Source organism: Orcinus orca, chromosome X (assembly GCF_937001465.1).
Source record: "Orcinus orca chromosome X, mOrcOrc1.1, whole genome shotgun sequence".
In the NCBI taxonomy this organism is placed as follows: domain Eukaryota; kingdom Metazoa; phylum Chordata; class Mammalia; order Artiodactyla; family Delphinidae; genus Orcinus; species Orcinus orca.
In genome coordinates, this window is record NC_064580.1 from 81341312 (window position 1) to 81356056 (window position 14745).

Genomic DNA, 14745 nt, shown 5'->3' on the forward strand with positions numbered 1-14745 from the left:
TTGCAGATATAATTAAGTTAAGGACTGTGAGACAAGATTATTCTGGATTAACTGGGTAGGCCCAAAGACAAGTGTACTTATAAGAGTGAAGCAGAGAGGGATTACGGAGATAGAAGAGGAGAAGGTCATTTGAAGATGGAAGTAGAGATTGGAGTGATGCAGATGGAAGATTCAGGCAACAAAATGTTCCATGTGGCTCTGCCAACACCTTGATTTTGGACTTCTGGTCTCCAGAACTGAGAGAATAAATTTCTGTTTTGAAGCCACCCATTTTGTTGGAATATGTTACAATAGCCACATGAAACTAATAAACCCTTCCAAAGATCAAAACATAATAAAGGTATTAGTAATTAAGGTACTATGATTCTGGCACAAAATAGACAAAAATAGTTCAATAGAAAATAGATCCATTTTTATATAGGAATTTAGTGGTTGATAAAAGTGGTTTATTCATATAAGCAGGGAAATTAGGGTATATTTGATAAACTGTTTTGGGACAGTTGGACAACTATTTTTTTAAAAATCAACCCTGAACTTAAACCAAACACAAAATAATTTCCTGATGGGGTTAAAGGCTTAAACATAAAAAACAAAAAGTATTAGAAGAAAATGAAGATATGTTTATAAACTTGATATAGGAAAGGACTTCTTATGAAGAAGCTGTAAAGGAAAAGAATGAGAGATTTTGTGGCACTTGACATGCTAAATCCAGAAAATATGTGGAAAAGCAAAGAATCAGGAAGAGTCAAGACAGTTCAGAAGAAGAATAAGTTGGAATGATGTACCCTACCAGATATCAACACTTATTTGAAAAAGTACAATTAGGCATTACATAGTAAGTTGGTTCTATGCATACCTTATAACTCAGCATTTTCCCTTGGAGGTATACCTTAAAAACTCTTTTACATATACATCAAGAGGCATGTAAAAAATGTCTATAGCTTTGCTCAAATAATAAATACATAAGACAACCTAAATGTTCATCAACAGTGAAATTTATAAATTGTGACATATTCAAAAAATTGAATTCAATAGGAAAATAAACTACCTCTACATGTGTTAATGTGGATGCATTGCAAATACATAATAGTAGACAAAAAAGCAAGCCACATAGGAATAAATAGATGTGACAGTTAATTTTATGTGTCAATTTGGCTGGGCCAAAGGGTGCCAAAATATGTGGCAGTAGTAAAAAAAATGTGAGGTAGATCTGTTTATTTGTATTAACACAGAAAAAATTGTTAAGCTGAAAAACTAAGTTGCAGAACACTTATGCACACAATGTTCCCATTTGTGGAAGAGACACACATACAGATATTTGTATGTGTTCATATGTGTGCATGTGAAAGAGAGAGAGAGAGAAAGGGATAAAGGGTAGGTAGGTGGGTGAGTGGGTGGGAAAACAGACAGATAGATGTTTGATTTGCACATATATGTTTGTGTATGTATATAGGGAACGATTTGGAAGGATACACACCAAACTTAACAATGGCTACCTCTTAGAAGAAAGAGGTATTTGGGAAAGAGGGTCAGGTAGAGAAAGCAATAAGGAAAGACCTTCCTACATTACTCTATAGACTTCGGAATATTTCACACTGAGGATAAGTTACATGAATAACTTGGTAATTTAGAAAAAATTGCTCTAAAAATTATGTTTATGAAGATGTATTAAACTATGACATAATAGTAAAAGAAAGAAGCAAGACAGTAGTGTAACAAGTTGGAGGCTTTTTTTTCACAATACACAATTTATTATATTATTTGTTTACACTGTCATGAATATTCTTCACGTTTGACATATTTTACGTTATATTATCATTTTTTAAACATTTCTTTACTACAAACTTTTGCTATGCTAATATGTGTTGTGAATGATCATAAGATACATTTAGCACACAGCGTTTCCCATACTTAGTACTTGTCTAACAAATTTTTAAATGAAAATAATAAAGAGGACATGGCTTTTTTAGAATTTGACATGGAATCAAAGTGCAACAAATGCCATGGGGCTTTAATAGTGTGAAATGGCTGTCAATGAAAGCACTTTAGATGTGATTTAAAATTAAATCCGAATGATCAATCATGCCTTCTCCTATAAGCAATGAAAGCAACAAGATTACATTTTTAAAAGTGAGTTCTACTTTCCTGTCATGATTCTCTAATTTGACAGTCATCTCCTTTTCAGCCAACACCATCATTAATGGCCAGACCAATACTCTTATCAATGAAACCAATTCATCTTACCTCACACAGCATGACTGCCTTTAAAATATTCATCCTGCATTTGGAACAAAGATTCACTGCTTTCTTTGTCTCTTCAACATGAAATCATCCTCTTATTAATTTCTTGTCTCAGCGTCCAATTCAGTTTAATAACAGACAAATGAAGTCACATAACATTAATTTTATTACCCCCAATTTTTATGTGAATCATAAATTCATAGCAAACCTTACTTAAGCAAATCTCAAAAGTAAATAATTAAAAAAAAGAAAAGTAAATAAGTTTCTCCTCCTTTTTGATTTTCTGTTCCTACTCTCTGCCAGGACCTGAGTTGCTGCTAGAGATACAAAGAGGAGTAAGATATGGTCCTTAAATATTCTGCTGGGTGAGGGATATAAGGCTTTTTAAAATATATTTTCCCTATTAAAAAAGTAAAACATGATGATTGTCTAAATTTTGGAAATGGGTAAAAGATTATAAAGAAAAATAAAATTACTCAATATCAAAATTACTCAAAATTACTGAACTATCCAGACATAATCTCCTGTAACATTCTAATGTATTTTGTCTGGTCTTCTTTATACAGTTAGTATATTATTGATACAATTCTGTATACAGCTTTTGTTGTTATTTAGCATTATAGTATAAGCAATTCTCATGTTATTATAATACTTAACAATCATAACTTTAAATAATTGCATAGTGTTCCACTATAAATATGGCAAGCAACCTGCAATAGGGGAAGGCTTTCTGGGGATGCTAGTATTTCTCCTGAATCCTAATGGAATATGTTCATGGGGTGGGATGGGTGATAGGATTCAAGAAAAGGGAAAGGCATCTGAAAAGTATTCCAGAACTATTGGAGGCAAGACAAACATAGCAGTTTCTCAGAAATCCAAAGTAGTTCAGAATTACTGGAAAACAGAGTTCAGGTGGGAGTGACAGAAAATAATACCAGAGTAATGGACAGGGGCCAGGTCATGAAGGGGAAAGGTAGCCTGTACTATGCAACTATGTGCTAAGCACTACGCACAATTTTGTATTATGTTGTGAAGGGCTTTATACTCTGTGCTGAAAGTTTGAAATTTACCATTGAGGCTATGAGTGGTGGGGATGGAGTGGAAATGAGAGATTTTAAGGTGAGAAGTTACATGAATAACTTAGTAATTTAGAAAAATTACTCCAAAAATTATGTTTATAAAGATGTATTAAACTATGATAAAATAGTAAAAGAAAGAAGGATGACAGTGTTGTAACAAGTTGGAGGCTTTTTTATTTCACAGTATACAATTTATTGTATTATTTGTGTTTACATTATCATAAATATTCTCCATGTTTGACATATTTTACATGTTACATTATTACCATTATTTCAAACATTTCTTTACTACAAACATTTACTATGCTAATATGTGTTGAAAATGATCATAAGATACATTTAACATATAGCGTTTCCCATACTTAGTTTTCCCCAGGGCTCTTCCTTTGGGAAGCATCTCCTGGAAGTACGGTTGTTCACAACACACTTTTGGAAAAGCAAAATTAATCTCGCTGTCAGGGCAGGTGTTTCAATTGATTGTTTTTACACAATGAAGGCTGTAGATTTTCCCCTGATGAGGCTATTTTGTTAGCCTTTACCAGCCTGCCATAATGATTTTTTTTTCTAAGTATATATGCCAATCCCAATCTCCCCATTCATCCCACCACCACCACCTGCCCCCACTTTCCCCCTTGGTGTCCATACGTTTGTTCTCTATATCTGTGTCTCTATTTCTGCCCTGCAAACTGGCTCATCTGTACCATTTTTCTAGATTCCACCTATATGCATTAATATATTTGTTTTTCTCCTTCTGACTTACTTCACTCTGTATGACAGTCTCTAGGTCCATCGAAATCTCTACAAACGACCCAATCTCGTTCCTTGTTATGGCCAAGTAACATTCCATTGTATATATGTACCACATCTTCTTTATCCATTTGTCTATCGATGGGCATTTAGGTTGCTTCCATAACCTGGCTATTGTAAATAGTGCTGCAATAAACATTGGGGTGCATGTGTCTTTTTGAATTATGGTTCTCTCTGGGTATAGGCCCAGGAGTGGGATTGCTGGGTCATAGGGTAATTCTATTTTTAGTTTTTTAACAAACCTCTATACTGTTCTCTATAGTGGCTGTTATCAATTTACAATCCCCTCAACAGTGTAAGAGGGTTCCCTTTTCTCCACACCCTCGCCAGCATTTATTGTTTGTAGATTTTCTCTTGATGCCCATTCTAGCTGGTGTGAGGTGATACCTCATTGTAGTTTTGATTTGCATTTCTCAAATAATTAGTGATGTTGAGCAGCTTTTCAGGTGCCTCTTGGCCATCTGAATGTCTTCTTGGGAGAGATGTCTATTTAGACCTTCTGCCCATTTTCTCATTGGGTTGTTTTTTTAATATTGAGCTGCATGAGCTGTTTATATATCTTGGAGATTAATCCTTTGTCCGATGACTTATTTGCAAATATTTTCTCCCATTCAGGGTGTTGTCTTTTCATCTTGTTTATGGTTCCCTTTGCTGTGCAAAAGTTTTTAAGTTTCATTAGGTCCCATTTGTTTATGCTTGTTTTTATTTCCATTTCTCTAGGAGGTGGGTCAAAAAGGATCTTGCTGTGATTTATATCATAGAGTGTTCTGCCTATGTTTTCCTCTAAGAGTATTATACTGCCTGGCCTTACATTTAGGTCTTTAATCCATTTTGAGTTTATTTTTGTGTATGGTGTCAGGGAGTGTTCTAATTTCATTCTTTAATATGTAGCTGTCCAGTTTTTCCAGCAGCATTTATTGAAGAGGCTGTCTTTTCTCCATTGTATATCCTTGCCTCCTTTGTCATAGATTAGTTGAGCATAGGTGTGTGGGTTTATCTCTGGGCTTTCTATATTATTCCATTGATCTATATTTCTGTTTTTGTGCCAGTACCATATTGTCTTGATTACTGTAGCTTTGTAGTATAGTCTGAAGTCCAGGAGCCTGATTCCTCCAGTTCTGTTTCTTTTTTACCTCAAGATTGCTTTGGTTATTCAGGGTCTTTTGTGTCTCCATACAAATTTTAAGATTTTTTGTTCTAGTTCTGTAAAAAATGCCATTGGTTATTTGATACGGATTGCATTGAATCTGTAGATTGCTTTGGATAGTATAGTCATTTTCACAATATTGGTTCTTCCAATCCAAGAACACGGTATATCTCTCCATCTGTTTGTGTCATCTTTGATTCCTTTCATCAGTGTCTTATAGTTTTCTGAGTACAGGTCTTTTACCTCCTTAGGTAGGTTTATTCCTTGGTATTTTATTCTTTTTTTGCAATAGTGAAAGGGATTGTTTCCTTAATTTCTCCTTCTCATCTTTCTTTGTTAGTGTATAGGAGTGCAATAGGTTTCTGTGCATTAATTTTGTATCCTGCAACTTTACCAAATTCATTGATTAGCTCTAGTAGTTTTCTGGTAGCATCTTTAGGATTATCTATATATTGTATCATGTCATCTGCAAACAGTGACAGCTTTATTTCTTCTTTTACAATTTATATTCTTTTTATTTCTTTTTCTTCTCTGATTGTCATGGCTAGGACTTCCAAAACTATGTTGAATAATAGTGGTGAAAGTGGACATCCTTCTCTTGTTCCTGATCTTAGAGGAAATACTTTCAGTTTTTCACCATTGAGAATGATGTTTGCTGTGGATTTGTCATATATGACCTTTATTATTTGGAGGTAGGTTCCCTCTATGCCCACATTATGGGAAGTTTTTATCATAAATGGGTGTTGAAGTTTGTCAAAAGCTTTTTCTGCATCTATTGAGATGATCATATGGTTTTTATTCTTCAATTTGTTAATATGGTGTATCACATTGATTGACTTGCGTATATTGAAGAATCCTTGCATTCCTGGGATAAATCCCACTTGATCATGGTGTATGATCCTTTTAACATGTTGTTAGATTCTGTTTGCTAGTATTTTATTGAGGATTTTTGCATCTATATTCATGATTGATATTGGTCTTTAATTTTCTTTTCTTGTAGTATCTTTGTCTGGTTTTGGTATCAGGGTGATGGTGGCCTTGTAGAATGTGTTTGGGAGTGTTCCTTTCTCTGCAATTCTTTGGAAGAGTTTGGGAAGGATGGGTGTTAGCTCTTCTCTAAATGTTTGATAGAATTCACCTGTGAAGCCATGTGGTCCTGGACTTTTGTTTGTTGGAAGATTTTTAATCACAGTTTCAATTTCATTACTTGTGATTGGTCTGTTCATATTTTCTATTTCTTCCTGGTTCAGTCTTGGAAGGTTATACCTTTCTAAGAATTTGTCCATTTCTTCCCAGTTGTCCATTTTATTGGCATAGAGTTGGCTGTAGCAGGCTCTTAGGATGCTTTGTATTTCTGTGGTGTCCATTGTAACTTCTCCTTTTTCATTTCTAATTTTACGCATTTGAGCCCTCTCCCTCTTTTTCTTGTTGAGTCTGGCTAAGGGTTATCAATTTTGTTTATCTTCTGAAAGTATCAACTTTTAGTTTTATTGATCTTTGATATTGTTTTATTTGTTTCTATTTCATTTATTTTTGCTCTGATCTTTATGACTTCTTTCCTTCTCCTAACTTTGTTTTCCTTGTTTTTTTTCTTCTTTCTCTAGTTCCTTTAGGTGTAAGGTTAGATTGTTTTTTGAGATTTTTTTGGTTTCTTGAGGTAGGATTGTATTGCTATATACTTCCCTCTTAGAATTGCTTTTGCTGCATCACATAGGTTTTGGATTGCCATGTTTTCTCTGTCATTTGTCTCTAGGTATTTTTTGATTTCCTTGTTGATTTCTTCAGTGATCTCATGGTTATTTAGTAACGTATTGTTTAGCCTCCATGTGTTTGGGTTTTTTACATTTTTTCCCCTATAATTTATTTCTAATCTCATAGCATTGTTCTCAGAAAAAAAATGCTTGATATGTTTTCAATCTTCTTAAACTTACCGAGGCTTGATTTGTGACCCAAGATACGGTCTATCCTAGAGAATATTCTGTGTGCATTTGAGAAGAAAGTGCATTCTGCTGCTTTCAGATGTAATGTCCTATAAATATCAATTAAGTACATCTGGTCTAATGTGTCATTTAAAGCTTGTGTTTCCTTATTGATTTTCATTTTAGATGATCTGTCCATTGGTGAAAGTGGGGTGTTAAAGTACCCTACTATGATTATGTTACTGTTGATTTCCCCTTTCATGGCTGTTAGTATTTGCCTTATGTATTGAGGTGCTCCTATGTTGGGTGCATAAATATTTACAATTGTTATATCTTCTTCTTGGATTGATCCCTTGATCACTATGTAGTGTCCTCTTTTGTCTCTTGTAAGAGTCTTTATTTTAAAGTCTATTTTGTCTGATATGAGAATTGCTACTCCAGCTTTCTTTTGATTTCCATTTGCATGGAATCTTTTTCCATTCCTTCACTTTCAGTCTGTATGTGCCCCTAGGTCTGAAGTGAGTCTCTTGTAGACAGCTTATATATGGGTCTTGTTTTTGTATCCATTCAGTGAGCCTGTATCTTTTGGTTGGAGCATTTAATCCATTCACATTCAAGGTGATTATTGATATGTATGATCCTATCACCATTTTCTTAATTGTTTTAGATTTGATTTTGTAGGTCCTTTTCTTTTCTTGTGTTTCCTGCCTAGAGAAGTTCCTTTAGCATTTGCTGTAAAGGTGGTCTGGTGGTACTGAATTCTCTTAGCTTTTGCTTGTCTGTAAAGCTTTTGATTTCTCCATCTTATCTTAATGAGATCCTTGCCGGGAAGAGTAATCTTAGTTGTAGGTTCTTCCCTTTCATCATTTTAAATATATCATGCCACTCCATTCTGGCTTGTAGAGTTTCTGCTGAGAAATCAGCTGTTAATTTTATGAGAGTTTCCTTGTATGTTATTTGTCATTTTTCCCTTGTTGCTTTTTACAATTTTTCTTTGTCTTTAATTTTTGTCAATTTGATTACTATGTGTCTCTGCTATGTTTCTCCTTGGGTTTATCCTGGCTGGGACTCTCTGTGCTTCCTGGACTTGGGAAGGGAATTTCCTTTCCATTGTTAGGGAATTTTTCGACTATATCTCTTCAAATATTTTCTAGGGTCCTTTCTCTCTTTCTTCTCCTTCTGGGACCCCTATAATGTGAATACTGTTGTGTTAAATGTTGTCCCAGAAGTCTCTTAAGCTGTCTTCATTTCTTTTCATTTTTTTTTCTTTATTCTGTTCTGTGGCAGTGAATTCCACCACTCTGTATTCCAGGTCCCTTATCCGTTCTTCTACCTCTGCTATTCTGCTATTGGTTCCTTCTAGTGTATTTTTGATTTCAGCGATCGTATTGTTCATCTCTGTTTATTTGTTCTTTAATTGTTCTAAATGCTTGTTCTTTAATTCTTCTAGGTCTTTGTTAAACATTTCTTGCTTCTTCTCGATCTTTGCCTCCTTTAATTTTCCGAGGTCCTGGATCCTCTTCGCTATCATTATTATAAATTCCTTTTCTGGAAGGTTGCCTATCTCCACTTTGTTTAATTGTTTTTCTGGGGTTTCATCTTGTTCTTTCATCTGGTACATAGTCCTCTGCCTTTTCATCTTGTCTGTCTTTCTGTGAATGTGGTTTTTGTTCCACAGGCTGCAGAACTGTAGTTCTTCTTGCTTCTGCCATCCTCCCTCTGGTGGATGAGGCTATCTAAAGGCTTGTGGAAGCTTCCTGATGGGAGGGACTGGTGGTGGGTAGAGCTAGGTGTGCTCTGGTGGGCAGAGCTCAGTAAAACTTTAATCCCCTTGTCTGCTGATGAGTCAGGCTGTGTTCCCTCCCTGTTGGTTGTTTGGCCTGAGGCAACCCAGCACTGGAGCCTACCTGGCTCTTTGGTGGGGCTAATGATGGACTACGGGAGGGCTCAAGCCAAGGAGTACTTCCCAGAACTTCTGTTGCTACTGTCCTTGTCCCCACAGTGAGCCACAGCCACCCCCCACCTCTGCAGGAGACCCTCTAACATTAGCAGCTACGTCTGGTTCAGTCTCCTATGGGGTCACTGCTCCTTCCCCTGGTACTGATGTGCACAGTACTTTGCGTGTGCTCTCCACGAATGGAGTCTCTGTTTCCCCCAGTCCTGTCGAAGTCCTGCAATCAAATCCCGCTAGCCTTCAAAGTCTGATTCTCTGGGAATTCCTCCTCCCATTGCTGGACACCCAGGTTGGGAAGCCTGACGGGGGCTCAGAACCTTCATTCCAGTGGGTGGCCTTCTGTGGTATAATTGTTCTCCAGTTTGTGAGTCACCCATGCAGCGGTTATGGGATTTGATTTTATTGTGATTGCGCCCCTCCTACCATCTCATTGCAGCTTCTCCTTTGTCTTTGGATGTGCAGTATCTCCCTGTCTCCCTGTCAATGATTGCTCAGCAGGCAGTTGTGATTCCGGTGCTCTCACAAGAGGGAGTGAGCATACATCCTTCTACTCCGCTATCTTGAACCAATCTCAAGTTAGAGGATTTTATTTCCAAAACTTGGGTGGCATGATGAGAGAATTACTTATTTCTCAAGAAAACAGAAAAACATTCCAGGAGTGAGTACTGTTTTGAGAGCCTTTGGACAAAGGGCCACTTGTGAGCTGCTTGGTTCCAAAGAGGAAGAAGGGAAGGGAGAACAGTGGAGGGCACTGAGAAGAGCTCTAAAGAGGAATTTCAGAAGTTGTGCTGTGGATTGGACTGTAACACTCTTGTGACACTCCTTGAAGAAAACCTACAAATACCTAATTTTAGAGTTGGATTATGTTCATGAATGTAACCCTGTACCAGAACTTCAAGGCAAATGCAAGCTAGCCAGCTTTATACTGATTAAAACAATATGTAAACAGTATGATTTAAAACTATGTAAAAACATAGTGACAAATAATTTTAAAAATAAAACACCAAAAAGTAACAGTGGTTATCTCTGATTGATGGGAGTATTCTATTTTTTCTCCTTTCTCTATTTCTGTATTTTCCAGATTTTTACAATGAACAAATATTTTTATAACCCTCATGAATACATAAATCTTTGAAGAAGTGTCTAGACTTGGAATCCTTAGCATTTAAGTTGCAGATTAAGGTAGATATATAGATGAGCTAGCCCAGAGAGTATATTAGATGAAAAGTGGCCTAATAACAATCTTGAGAAATAGTAATATTTAGGAGCAAAGGTGGAGAGAAAGCAAACCACAAAAAAAATTCTGATAACAAGCAGCCAGAGAGGTAGAATAAGTAGGAGTAATTCATTTTATCTAAACAAGGGAAGACATTTCAAGAAAGGAAGGATTAAGGGTTTCAATTTCCACAGACCAGCAGTCAACTAAAATAAACACAGGATATTGCCTAGGGGATTTGGTGCTTCTAGGGTTCTTGGGGACATTTCCAAGAGTAGCTTTAGCAGACTAATGTTGGAAAAGGCCAGGCTGTCATGGATTGAAGAATCAATAGGAAGTAAGGTTAAAATAGTAGAAGGTTCCTTTTTCAGGAAATGTGCCTGTGTTTCCACTAGAGAGAATTTGTCACTTAACAGCTACTTCCATGGAAAACTATCAGTATAAATTTCCTTCCTTCTACTTTAAATATACAATTAATTTTTAGAATGAAATAAATTTTTGTTCAGCGTGGAGATTATTAAAAGGATTACAACAATGAATCAAATAAAATATGAAAAGGCCTCACACAGGGCCTGGTACATAGGAGAGACCTAACCAGTATTAGTTTTCAGAAAGAACTAAATAAAAAAATAACAGTGGTCATGGTAGAGAAATGATAGGAAGGTGTGATTCTTTTCTGTAGCGTCTAATTTTTCTAAAATATAATTTGTTAATTTTATATTTTGATGTTTCCATTCCTAAGAAGCGTTGCCATGAAAAATCACCACAGTGTGAAATCTCAGTTTCCAGTGTGAAATCAGTGTCTGTAAAATCCAAACACAATATAACTCAGTAAGCATTGGAAACGGATAGCCTATATTCAAGTTACAAACATGAATACAACAGATTTCTGCATTGGAATACATACAAAAATAAATCTAGTATATAATACCTTGCCAGATACATAAAAAGTGATTAATACCTAAATGAACAAGTGAAGGGACTTCCCTGGTGGCGCAGTGGTTAAGAATCTGCCTGCCAATGCAGGGGACACAAGTTTGAGTCCTGGTCCAGGAAGATCCCACATGCCACGGAGCAGCTAAGCCCGTGCGCCACAACTACTGAAGCCTGTGAACCTAGAGCCTGTGCTCCACAACAACAGAAGCCACTCCAATGAGAAGCCCGCAAACTGCAACAAAGAGCAGCCCCCACTCACCGCAACTAGAGAAAGCCCATGCACAGCAACGAAGACCCAATGCAGCCAAAATAAATAAACAAATAAATAAATTTATTTTTTTAAGTGAAAATCTGTGGTGAATGAGTGAGTGAGACAGTGGGACACTGAAGGAATTACATAATTCATGAATTTGCATAAAAATATTACCCAGGATTCTGTTCCAACCCTGCCACTGAAAACATCATTCAATCTCTTTCACCTTCCAATACCTCATTTGTGAAATGGAAAAAAATAATAAATATCTTACATACCTCTCAGGGTGGTTTTAAGAATAAACTATTTAAGAAGCACCTACTCCATGCCTGGGGTAGACCCTGTGACTTGAACCCTGCCAGTGATCTGGAGTGGAGGAGTGCACAATTAAGTCAAGACCCATCAGAAAGAGCTGGAAAGGAACCCTTATTCCCAACGCCTTGTGGGTCCATAGGTGGCAGGAGGGAAACATAGAAAGCACACTCTTCACTCCCTTACTAACTCAGCCCAGAAGATGTGCAGCAACTCCCCTGATTGGTGAGTTAAAGATAAGGAACTGAGCATGCTTGGTGTTTTTCTGTGAAGGTGAGCATTGGTACACATTGTGAATACCCTCAACTGACCCTCTGTGCTAGTGCACGGGTCAGTTAAGTTTATATTCCTCAAGAGAAAAATATTAAGAATTCCATTATGACTGCATATTTAAGCCATGGCTTGTCTTTCAGTGTTTGTTCTTAATAGACACTTAGCTCTCCACGTCTCTCACTTGTTCCTGAACTCAGGTGCAGAAGACAGGAAGACATTTCTTCCCTCTAAAATGCCCAAAAGATTCATTCCCAGTCATCCCACACAAAGACAGTCACTTGGGGAAATGTAGCAGTGTAATAAGAACTTCTTTCACTTTTTTACCTATCGGAGAATGCACTCAAACCACCTCTCAAGACTCAGAGGAATAAAAGGGAGCCAGGCTTAACTACATAAGAGAACTAGTCTTTTATTTTTTTAACCTTCTCCACTTCTAGCTCATCTCCTGTGCTCATTAAGTTCTGGTCACCAAATGTCCTACCTCAGTTTAATATTAACTTCATTTTTCCTTATTGCCATCTCATGGATAACTAGCAGGGTCTCCAAGATACGGTGGGTCAAGTCTGGGTAATAAATCTTCTTAAAACATTCAGTTGAACCCTCTTTAATTGGATATTACTATCTATGTCTACTATTGACTATTTATTCTAGGTTTAACCCCAGTTCCCTGTATCCTCCCTTCACTACTTATACATTTTGCAGGTAGACATAAATACTTATTTTTACTTTATAGTTAGATATACACTTAATAGAATAATAGAATACCAGGCCAGTACTAAGTGAATTATTTAATTAGATGCTTGATCTCATTATCATTATTTTATAAATAAGGAAGTGGAGCTTCAAGGAAATCAACTCACTTCCTCAGTCATTCAGCTTGAAAGTGACAGACCAAGAATTGAATTCAGGTCTGGCTGACTCTTGAGCTCGTGTATTTAACCACTGCTTATGGTTTTTGGTTGTGAAATGGCTTTGGAGAATTTTATTTTGTTTTTAAGCTCTATTTTAGAAGCATTTTTCTTCGATGTTTTAACAGAAATTATCAAACATAAAGAAAAGTTTAATTTTCTAGTGAATACCAACACAGCCCCCACCTAGGTTCTACAATTAACATTTTACCATACTTACTTTAACCTATATCTGTCCACCAACCTATCCTTCTATAGATCCATCATTCCATCTTATTGTTATGTATTTTAAAGTTGCAGATATCAGTACACTTTCCCCAAATACTCCAACATGTAGATCATTAACTAGAGTTCAATATTTGTTTATAGTTTTTTTCTTTTGAGGTAAAATTTACATACAGTGAAATGCACAAATCCTACATGTACTATTCCATAATTCCCTCTGCTAAAAAATACACAAGAGAGAGAAAAAAATCCTTGAGGGGTAAGAAAGCTGGGACAGTGGTCTTCAAATCCAGTTAAGCTGTCATATGAAGAAAAGTGAATCAGGTTGATGTGCTGATTCAGTGCTCAGTCTCTGCTGTCCTACAATCTAATTGTAAAAACTTACCTTCTCTAAATATCAATTTTCTCATCTGTCAAATTGAGGTAATATTACTTTCCTTCCAGGATTGTTGTGAGCATCAAATGAGATAATGCATGTAATATGCTTCACCATTATTGTTATCATTTTCATTAAATTAGTTATTTTTACTTTAAAAGATACAGGAGAGGGACTTCCATAATGTTATGTTAGTGAACTAGCTTGATCTGGGATTGGTTATAAACTCCAAATTCCAGAGAACTTATATACAGTTATTAAGGAACTGCTTCGTGATTAAGTTCCGAGCTTTCTTAGTTTATCTAAAGTTCACTTTCATTTGTGACCACCACCTACATTCCAGGCTCTATTGTAGGATCTGGGAATGTTACAATGAGTAAGAAAAGAAACCACCTCAGCCCTCATGAACTTATGGGAATGATAGGGAACAAATACTTATAAATGGGCGGAGGTAATAAAAGTTGTATAGAGGGTACTTTAGAAAGCATGTATCTGGGTGACCTAATGCTCAAGTCTCTCAGAAGCATATTTTTGTTTAGAATAGCACCCCAAGGAGAACAAAAGGCTTTAATTATCTATAAAATATATTTCTTCCCATCTTCATTCCATCCCTCTTCTCTTAGCCATCCTTTCCCCATAATAATCTATTAGAGAAGTGTTAATATTTTGAATGGTTAGTAAAAGCATCTGAAAGCATGTGAATGACAAAGGATAGGACTCCTCATCATCTAACGATCCATTTATTAACAGCAGTTTACTCTTCTTTCTCTCCCTTCCCTCACTTTCAACAGCCAAAACTCAAGATATATGTTACAATAGGAAATAATAATAAATATGATTATATCTCAATTCACCTCAATGTTTAACAGTTCTTTGTCAAAGTAAATTGACTTTAACAACTAATAGTAACTTTTTTTTTTTTTTACCATTTAAGCCATCAATCAGCACATTAACATACTTAACATTAGTGTTTCTAATGACAAGATTACTGTCTTTGAAATAAACTGCCAGCAAGGTACTTAGTAGTAACTGACCTCACCACTCTGGTATTCTCTTCATATGGGAATATTGCTTTAGTGAGATTTGGTTTCGATTTAGA